Source organism: Anas acuta, chromosome 4, assembly GCF_963932015.1.
Source record: "Anas acuta chromosome 4, bAnaAcu1.1, whole genome shotgun sequence".
NCBI lineage: Eukaryota > Metazoa > Chordata > Aves > Anseriformes > Anatidae > Anas > Anas acuta.
Window position 1 is genome coordinate 29,347,166 of NC_088982.1, and position 7,588 is coordinate 29,354,753.

Consider the following 7,588-nt stretch of genomic DNA (forward strand, 5'->3'; position numbering starts at 1 on the left):
GGATAGCCCCAAAGCACCTGCACAAGGACTCAAGTCAGCCCAACAACATTGCTCAGACCAAGGCAGAAAAGAAGAACAGCACTACAAGATCCCTGCTACCAGGGCAGAAGAACACTCACAGCACACTCCCTAGTGCAGTAAGAAGCCAGATCACCCAGCCAAAGCTTAAATACAGCACTGGGACCAATGGGGAGGTGTGTGTGGGCAGCGGCGGCCCCAGGTGAGGCCGTCAGGGTGAAGGCCTGGATCAGCAGCCACAACCCAGCAGCTCTGACATCTCCCTGGTGGCTTCCTGGCAGTGCATGGGTGACATGAGCTGGAAGCATGCTTGGGACCGAAGGATGAGGTGGAAACATCATCCCAGTTTAGGAAGGGTCAAAGCATGCTCTGTGCAGTGATGCACAGTGAAGGCGAGCAGCGAGAAACGCGCGTGTTAAATGTGCTGCTGACACCCTGCACACGGTGGTCTTTGTGATACGCGCCATAAGATCTCTGTGGTGAGTTCAGTCCTCTTTTCTTTCCTGATGGTAGGAAAGCACAGACTACGGACTAAATGCTCACCTCCTGACTTGCTTGCTTTCCCTCAAGGCAATCAACAACAGTTGAAATGAGAGGGGACCATTTCAAGCAGTAAGAGGGGACAGCTGGTCAAGGAAGACCCTTTTTCAGCTTTCCCAGATGCCAGGCCAACCACAAGCTCCAGGCTGATGCAATTTGCAGCCAGTGACATAGCTGGCTGCAGCAGAAGTGAGAAGGTCTCTGAGAAGTTTGCCTGGTGATGGGAGCATCAGTCTCACACTCAGGTGTTTATGTTTTATTATACACCTCAGGATAGATACCTCGTGAGGCTTGTGACTTGAGGAGTCCCATCTAACCTGAGGAAGAAAATATTTCCCCTGAAATTTGAAAGACCTCTTTCTAAAGAAGCCTGTTCCACTAGGAAAAAATAGAAGCATCCCTCTCCAGCTGTAAGTGCTGTTTTGTGCGTGTGTGTGTAACTCAGATGTGCCACTCTCAGGTTGGTGTCCCGGGTGCTCACATGCGATGGTGTGAATGAATATTTGCTGTCTGTTCCTCAGAGTGGCTCACGAAGGGTTGATGCATTGCAGAGCTACCTTGTGATCTAATTTCTTCTCCTAATCTGAAAACCTTTGTGTTGTTAAGGGGAAGTTGCTATGCAGGACACAAAGTATGCTTGGGTTTGCAGTTACTGGGGTGGCTTTGTTTTTGCTGGTCCTGAAGCAGCCTGTGACATTGCTGTTGCATGGGATTTGGTTGCAGATGCTCTTGATATCCTTAGAGGATAATTGTCTTACCTTCTTGGGATATTATAGAGCAATGGTTCCCAAAATATATCCAGCTCAGGGTAAGTTTTCTTTGTTTTTTTTTTTTTTTAAAATTTTTTTTCCAATACCTGTGTGTGTGTGTGCATCTGGAGTGCTTTTGGTCTGCCACCAGACCTATTAGAGGGGGTCGCCTGTCCCCACCAGCACAGTGTCCCAGGCATGTGTGCAATCAGTGCGTGTTGTGTGAGAGATGGCTGAGAGGATGGGATGTCACTGGCAGATGAAATAATAAAAACGGTTTCAAACTTCATACTGAGTGTGAGGCCATGATTTAAGTTATAGCAGAGATTTGTGACTGCTTAGTCTGGGAGCTCATCGGGAAGAAATGTCAGGAAGCAAGGAAGCTCAGGGATTACAAACCCACCGAAAACAGGAGTGATTATTAACTCAGCAGGATCTTAGGACAACACGACAGGAAGTATTTCTGATAGAGGTGGTGGCTTTGAGAGTTCCCCAGGATATTAGAAAGGACTTGAGGTGGGATAGTGTGTATTACTCAAAACTCACACATCCAGGAAAGGTGAATTTAAAATCAAACTCACAGAGGTATTGCTGAAGGACTGAATGAGGACACTCTTTGTAGGAGAGAAACTGTGAAGAGCTCCCTGTTGTGCAGACTGTATGGCACGTGCCGAGGCACAATCCCAGTTTTCTGTGTTCTTCAGTCTCAGAAGTAAAGAGTGGGAAACACAGTGAAGATATTTACCTGCAAGAAAATATTGGAAAAGTACATGTTAGGTATAAGCTGGCAAATTCAGTAGGAAATTGGAAGTCTTTTCCATGGGAAAAACAGAAGCCAAAAGTACCCGAAGTGAGACTCTTGGGAAGCCGTCGTGGCACGGGGATATTTGGTGGGTGTCAGCGAACAGACTTTGACCTGTACAGGTGAAAAAGAGCTCATAGTGGAAAGGTTTGTTTGAATGATATTTCAAAACCTGGAATGGCCAGCTCTTAAACTCTGTATGGCCTCACTGCCCTTTCTCTCCATCTTTTATTAGATGAGAATTTGCAAGGAAACTCTAAGGGGGATGATGCGGTACATGTAGCAAAGTGAGTCCAGAAGTTCAGGCAGGCGCAGCAGTGCGTGTACATGTGTGTTCAGGATGTAAGATGTGGGGCTATTTCAGAACAGCCGAGTTTGATCTGAGAGCCTTTAGACCTTCAGCATTTTCCTTCATTACCCTGTTGTGACATTATGCTGGACAGCCTTGAAAAAAGGATTTGAGCTATAGGGATTTCAGTACACAGTAGATTTCAGCTACTGTCTCAGAGGCGTGCAGACCTGGATGCTTCTAAGCACGTGTCAACATGTAGCATTAAAAAAAGCAGCCAGGCTGTTAAGGTGTTAGGTGTTCCTTCATTCCTGCCTTTGTGTCTTGCAACAAAAGATGCTTTATTTGCTCATCAAGGCTTAGAGGGGAATAACCACATTGAGTTTCTACACATAACCCCACTTCAAGCAGACCAACACTAGTCTGTAGGTTGTACATCTTTCTCTTGTTTGCAGAATGGACGCATCCTTCTCTGAGGGATGTGTCTTGTTCTCCTTTAGTCAGTACAAAACTTGACAAAAATTCAAGGCCAGAAATGGGCAGCAGCTGGAGACTCCCTCTGTGGGGACACCCCTGTGGGTTCCAGCTGTGCTCTGTTGGTGGGCCGTTGGCAATCGCTGCTTGGCAGCTTCAGGTGGTGGCAATTAATTTGAGACCTGTCCCCTCTGCGGGAAGATGAGCAGAAGCAGCCAGGTCTGGAGCTCCCACAGGAGTTGTTGGAGTCCCCTGGGAGGAGCAGGAGGCCCTGGTGCTCCCAAGTGTTGAATGAAATGCCTTGGTGGTTACTTTTTCTTAATCTATTGCTTAGCCATGGTGTTTAAGTGGCTGTTTGCAGGTCCCCTGCCTGTTACTGACTGCCTACAGCTCAGGTGTAAAGTTGGAGCTGAGATTAAAGTTGGCGACTTTGATCCTGAGTTGCATGCTGACTCTCAGCGCCTTTCTCTCCCTGCAGGAGATGCAGGGTGCTGCTGCTCCCTGTCCGTGTGTGTGACCCCGCTGCCTCTCAGCTGCTGGGTGCTCACCAGGAGCCCGCAATGGTCGTAGTGCCCACTGGGTGGATCAGGAGGCGCTGCTTGGCTTGGGGGGGGCTGGCAGCTCCCAGAAGAGCCCAGGAGCTCCTGTCCTTTGCAGCCTGCTACAGCCATGAAGATGCTGCAGAGGCCTTGTGCACCTTCCTGCCCAGCGTATGAGCCCTTCGTGCTGCTGCAATCTAGCCAAGGGCTCTTGGCTTGGCTCTGTGCTGCAGGAGGGCATGGAACGGGAGGGAAGGGGACCCTGTCCCTGGGCCTGGCCCCAGAACTTGAAGGTTTCCCTGGGGCTGGCACCTGTCTGGTGGAGAGGGGCCTGAGTACTGTCCCCCCAGCACCTTCCTTCGGGGTCTTCCTTCTCCCAGAACAAACACTGTGTTTGTTCCTTCTTCACAGCTTTCAGAGCTGGCTGTGGGGAGGACGGGCACCCAGATGGCTAGGGCCTCTTGCGGGCACTGCTCATTGCTGTTTTGTGCTGTTAACTTTGCTGATCAGATGGGTTTTTGCACCAGAGTCCCCTCTCATCGGCTCTTCTAAGTAAAACTGGGCTTTTCTGTTCCCCTGCTCTCGTTCCTCCCTTCTTTCTCGTGTGTGGTGTGCTGCAGGGCTGTGGGGCAGGAGCTTCTCCCTCAGAGGCTGCAGGGAGCACGGCTTCTGCCCTGAGCATCTCCAGCTCCAGGTAATGACAGTCCATGCTTGTGGAAGCGCTCTGGGCTGTAGACAAGGTCATAAATCAATTGCTGTCATAACCAAAATATTAATATTGAATGTCCTAGTTGTGCACTGTATGGATATTGACAAATAAATTTGTGTTTATTGATCAGCTCACCCTGGGCAACTGCAGCTCACTGTGCCTCTGGTTCCTAGACAGCTCCATCCCTGGACCCCCAGCTCATGGAAGTCTCCAGCCCTGGGTGTCTCCTGGATGTCTCCAGGTAATTACAGCTTGTGCTTGTTACAACAGCCTGGGCTTTAGGCCAGTTTGTTAATCAATCAGTAATGCAAGTGTGAGAATTTAATTTTATGGTGGTACGCTGCCTAGGTATTGACTAATTGGTTTTAATTGTATTTATTGGTTAATTAGCCCTGGACATATCTGTCTCCCCGTACCTCCCCCTTGTGGATGGCTCCAGCTTGTTAGCAGCTCCAGCAGGCTTTCTGCTGCAGATAAATAAACACAGCTCATGCTTGTTAGCCCAATCTGGGCTTTAGATGAGGTCATATATCAATCACTTTTGTAACTTGAATATTAATATTGAATGGTGCAGTTGTGCTTTGTACAGACATGGATCAACCTAGTTTGTATTGATCTGTTAGTCCTGGACATGGCTACAGTTGGTGGACATGTCCAGCCCTTGATGTGTTCAGTTTGTGCTTGCTGCAACAAGGGCTTTAGACAAGGTTGTAAATCAATCACTTTCACAGCTTTAACACTGCACGTGTTGTGTTTGTATGGTGTAAAGTACAGGCTTTGGTACGTGGTTTGCGTTTTTTCTTCAAGGAGCTTTTTGTGTCTACAGTTCATGGATGGCTCCAGCCCTGGTTGTCTCCCAGATATTTTCAGCTTGTTCCAGGTTCCAGCTCGATATCTTCTGGCTGTCTCCAGCTTGTTGCTGTTTCCAGCCCCATGTCTCTTGGATCTTTCCAGCCCTTGAAGTCTCCTGGCTATCTCCAGCTTTCTTCTGGCTCAAGCTCTTTATAACTTGTGCTTGTTTATTATTATTATTTTTTTTAAGTGCTCTTTCGACAAAGCTATAAATCAACCAGTCATAATTTGAATACTAATATGAACTGTCATAGTTTTCCAGAAATTGCCTAAATATTGCACAATTAAGGGGGTAACCATTCTGCATGGGGTACAATGAATGAGCAGTGGAAAGGGAAAAGCACTATTTTGCCCAGAGATGATTTTGAACACTTTGTTCGGCCTGGTGCATGCTAGCATCCCAGACTTTGGGGACTGCCATGACTGGACCCCCCCCTCCATACATCCAGCCCACCCCCCTCCCACGTCCCCTCCAACCCACCCTCACAGCCCCCTAGGCCCTGGGATACAAGGTTTGCCCCAGAAACAGCCTACATGGTTTCCCTTCCTGAGCCCCACTACACAGAAACTGGTCCATGCTGTGTGCCCCAAACCGAGTGACCCAGTCTTCATCTCTGAGCCCCACAACCGGCCAAATGAGGCCATTCTGAGCCCCCCAGCCATGGCACTAGGTCGGTGCATTGGGAACACAGAGGTGGGCCTGTGGCAAAGGCTGGCACACAGCCAGCACCGTGCCTCTGAGCCTCCGACCAGCCCAATGGGCCCTGTCCCCACCCCACACACGGGACTCTGGCTCGGTGATGTAGGCACTGGGGGAGCTGTGGGGGTCCCACACCCCGGTTCCCACCTGCACGCATCTGCCCCACCTGCATGGCTGGCCCCAGAACAGCTGACATGGGCTTCAGCCCTGAGCCCAATGCACAGCAGCTGTGCTCTGTGCCCAGCCCCAAACACACAGCTTGGTCAGTTTCTCTGAGCACCAAAACAACCAGAATGGACCTGGTTCTGAATCCCCAAAATGTGGGATTTGGCCTTCGTTCTCAATACCACACAGCACCACACTGAGCCTGTTACAAAGGTTCAGGAAGGCACAACTTGGTCTCCATTTTGAGTCAAACAATGAGCCTGGTTTGAAGCCCCTAAAAGACAGTACTTAGTTTTCAAATTTGATCCCCAAAACAGGCCAAATGAGCCTGGTTCTGAGTCCCCAAAATGTAGCATTTAGTCTTCATTTGCAAGTTCCCATTGAGCCTGTTATAAAGGCTGAAGGTTGCACAACGGGTCTCCACTTTGAGCCAACAAATGATCCTGTTTTGAAGCTCCCAACAAATAGGACTTAGTCTCCATTTCTGAGCCCCTAAGAAGTAGGACTTAGTCTTTTTTTTCAGTCCCCTGCAGCAGCTCTCTGAGCCTGTTATAAAGGCTGCAGAATACATGACTTAGTCTCCATTTTGAACCACCGAGTCTGGTTTGAAGCCTCCAACATATCGGACTTAGTCTTCATTTCTGAGCCTCAAAACTGGCCAAATGAGCCTAGTTCTGAGTCCCAGGATAGGAGGACTTAGTCACTTTTTTCAAGGCCACACCCGCCACCCCACCCTCCCATCCCCCACTATGAGCCTGTTATAAAGGATGTGTGACGGAGCCTCCATTTTGAGTCCCAACAGTGGCCCAATGAGCCTGGTTCTGATTACCCAAAAATGTAGGACTTAGTTTTTGGTTTTGAGCTTCCACTGAGCCTTTTGCAAAGGCTGGAAACTACACAATTTTTGTGTCCATTTTGAGTGCCAACGGTGGTTGATGGAGCCTGGTTTCAAGTCCTTCAGAAACAAGTGCGACTTAAATTTCCATATCAAGCCCCTAAATTAACCAGTTTTGAAGCCCCCAAACCACAGGACTTGGTCTGTTTCTGAGCCTCCAAAGCAGCAAAATAGCCTGGATCTGAACCCCAAAAACGTAGAGCTTAGTCTCTATCTCCAAGCCCCCACAGCAGCCCTGTGAGCCTGCCGCAAACGCTGAGAGCTGTGGGGGCTAAGCCGCCATTTTGAGCCTTTTTCAGTTGAAACTGTGCAGTGCGAGGCGTCCATTGGAGGCACACTATGAAACACTTCCTTCCTTCAGGAGCTGAGACACACCTCAACCTGAAAGAGAACTCGTGCCTCTTTAATCTGCTGCTGCTACTTTAATTGTAATTGACTTAATCACACCACAGTTCATTCTGATTCAGGTACAGGATGTGATTTCTGTCTCAGAAAAGTCTTACAAAATTGAAATGTTCTTTGGGGGAAAAAACAGAATCCTACCTGGAGAGATGGAGGGACCTGGGGTTAGAAATACAAGGCAGGCTGAACTAATTCATCTCTTCAGACTTTCAGCTGAAAATGTTTCCAGCTTCTCCTGCTCATTTTTCTGCGCAGCCCTAGCAAAATTCAAAACAAACACAAATGTAGGACTTGTCTCTGGTGGGTGTACTTCCAAAATGTAATTTCAAAGCTAAATACTGACATCTTACCTTATTTTTTTCCCCCAGGTGAACATCCAGAAAGCATGTTGTCTTTAAAGAGTGAAGGATTATCCTCATTCGTAGTTCCAACATCCAATGTCCCTGCAGGCACG

At 48.5% G+C, this 7,588-nt stretch overlaps 2 long non-coding RNA genes across 3 annotated transcripts; one reads left to right on the top strand and one right to left on the bottom strand.

Moving 5' to 3' along the window:
• The first annotated feature begins 528 nt into the window (after positions 1 to 528).
• On the top strand, positions 529 to 5,205 carry LOC137855818 (uncharacterized). Of its 2 annotated transcripts, XR_011095969.1 has the most exons (4): positions 529 to 747; positions 831 to 968; positions 4,251 to 4,361; positions 4,947 to 5,205. It is a non-coding gene; the product is annotated as an uncharacterized lncRNA (long non-coding RNA). The 2 variants fall into 2 exon arrangements; XR_011095968.1 differs by having other exon boundaries at positions 535 to 968.
• LOC137855820 (uncharacterized) lies at positions 3,770 to 4,947 on the bottom strand. The gene is made up of 2 exons (XR_011095972.1): positions 4,256 to 4,947; positions 3,770 to 4,166 (listed from the first exon to the last, which is right to left on the bottom strand). It is a non-coding gene; the product is annotated as an uncharacterized lncRNA (long non-coding RNA).
• Positions 5,206 to 7,588: the final 2,383 nt, after the last annotated feature.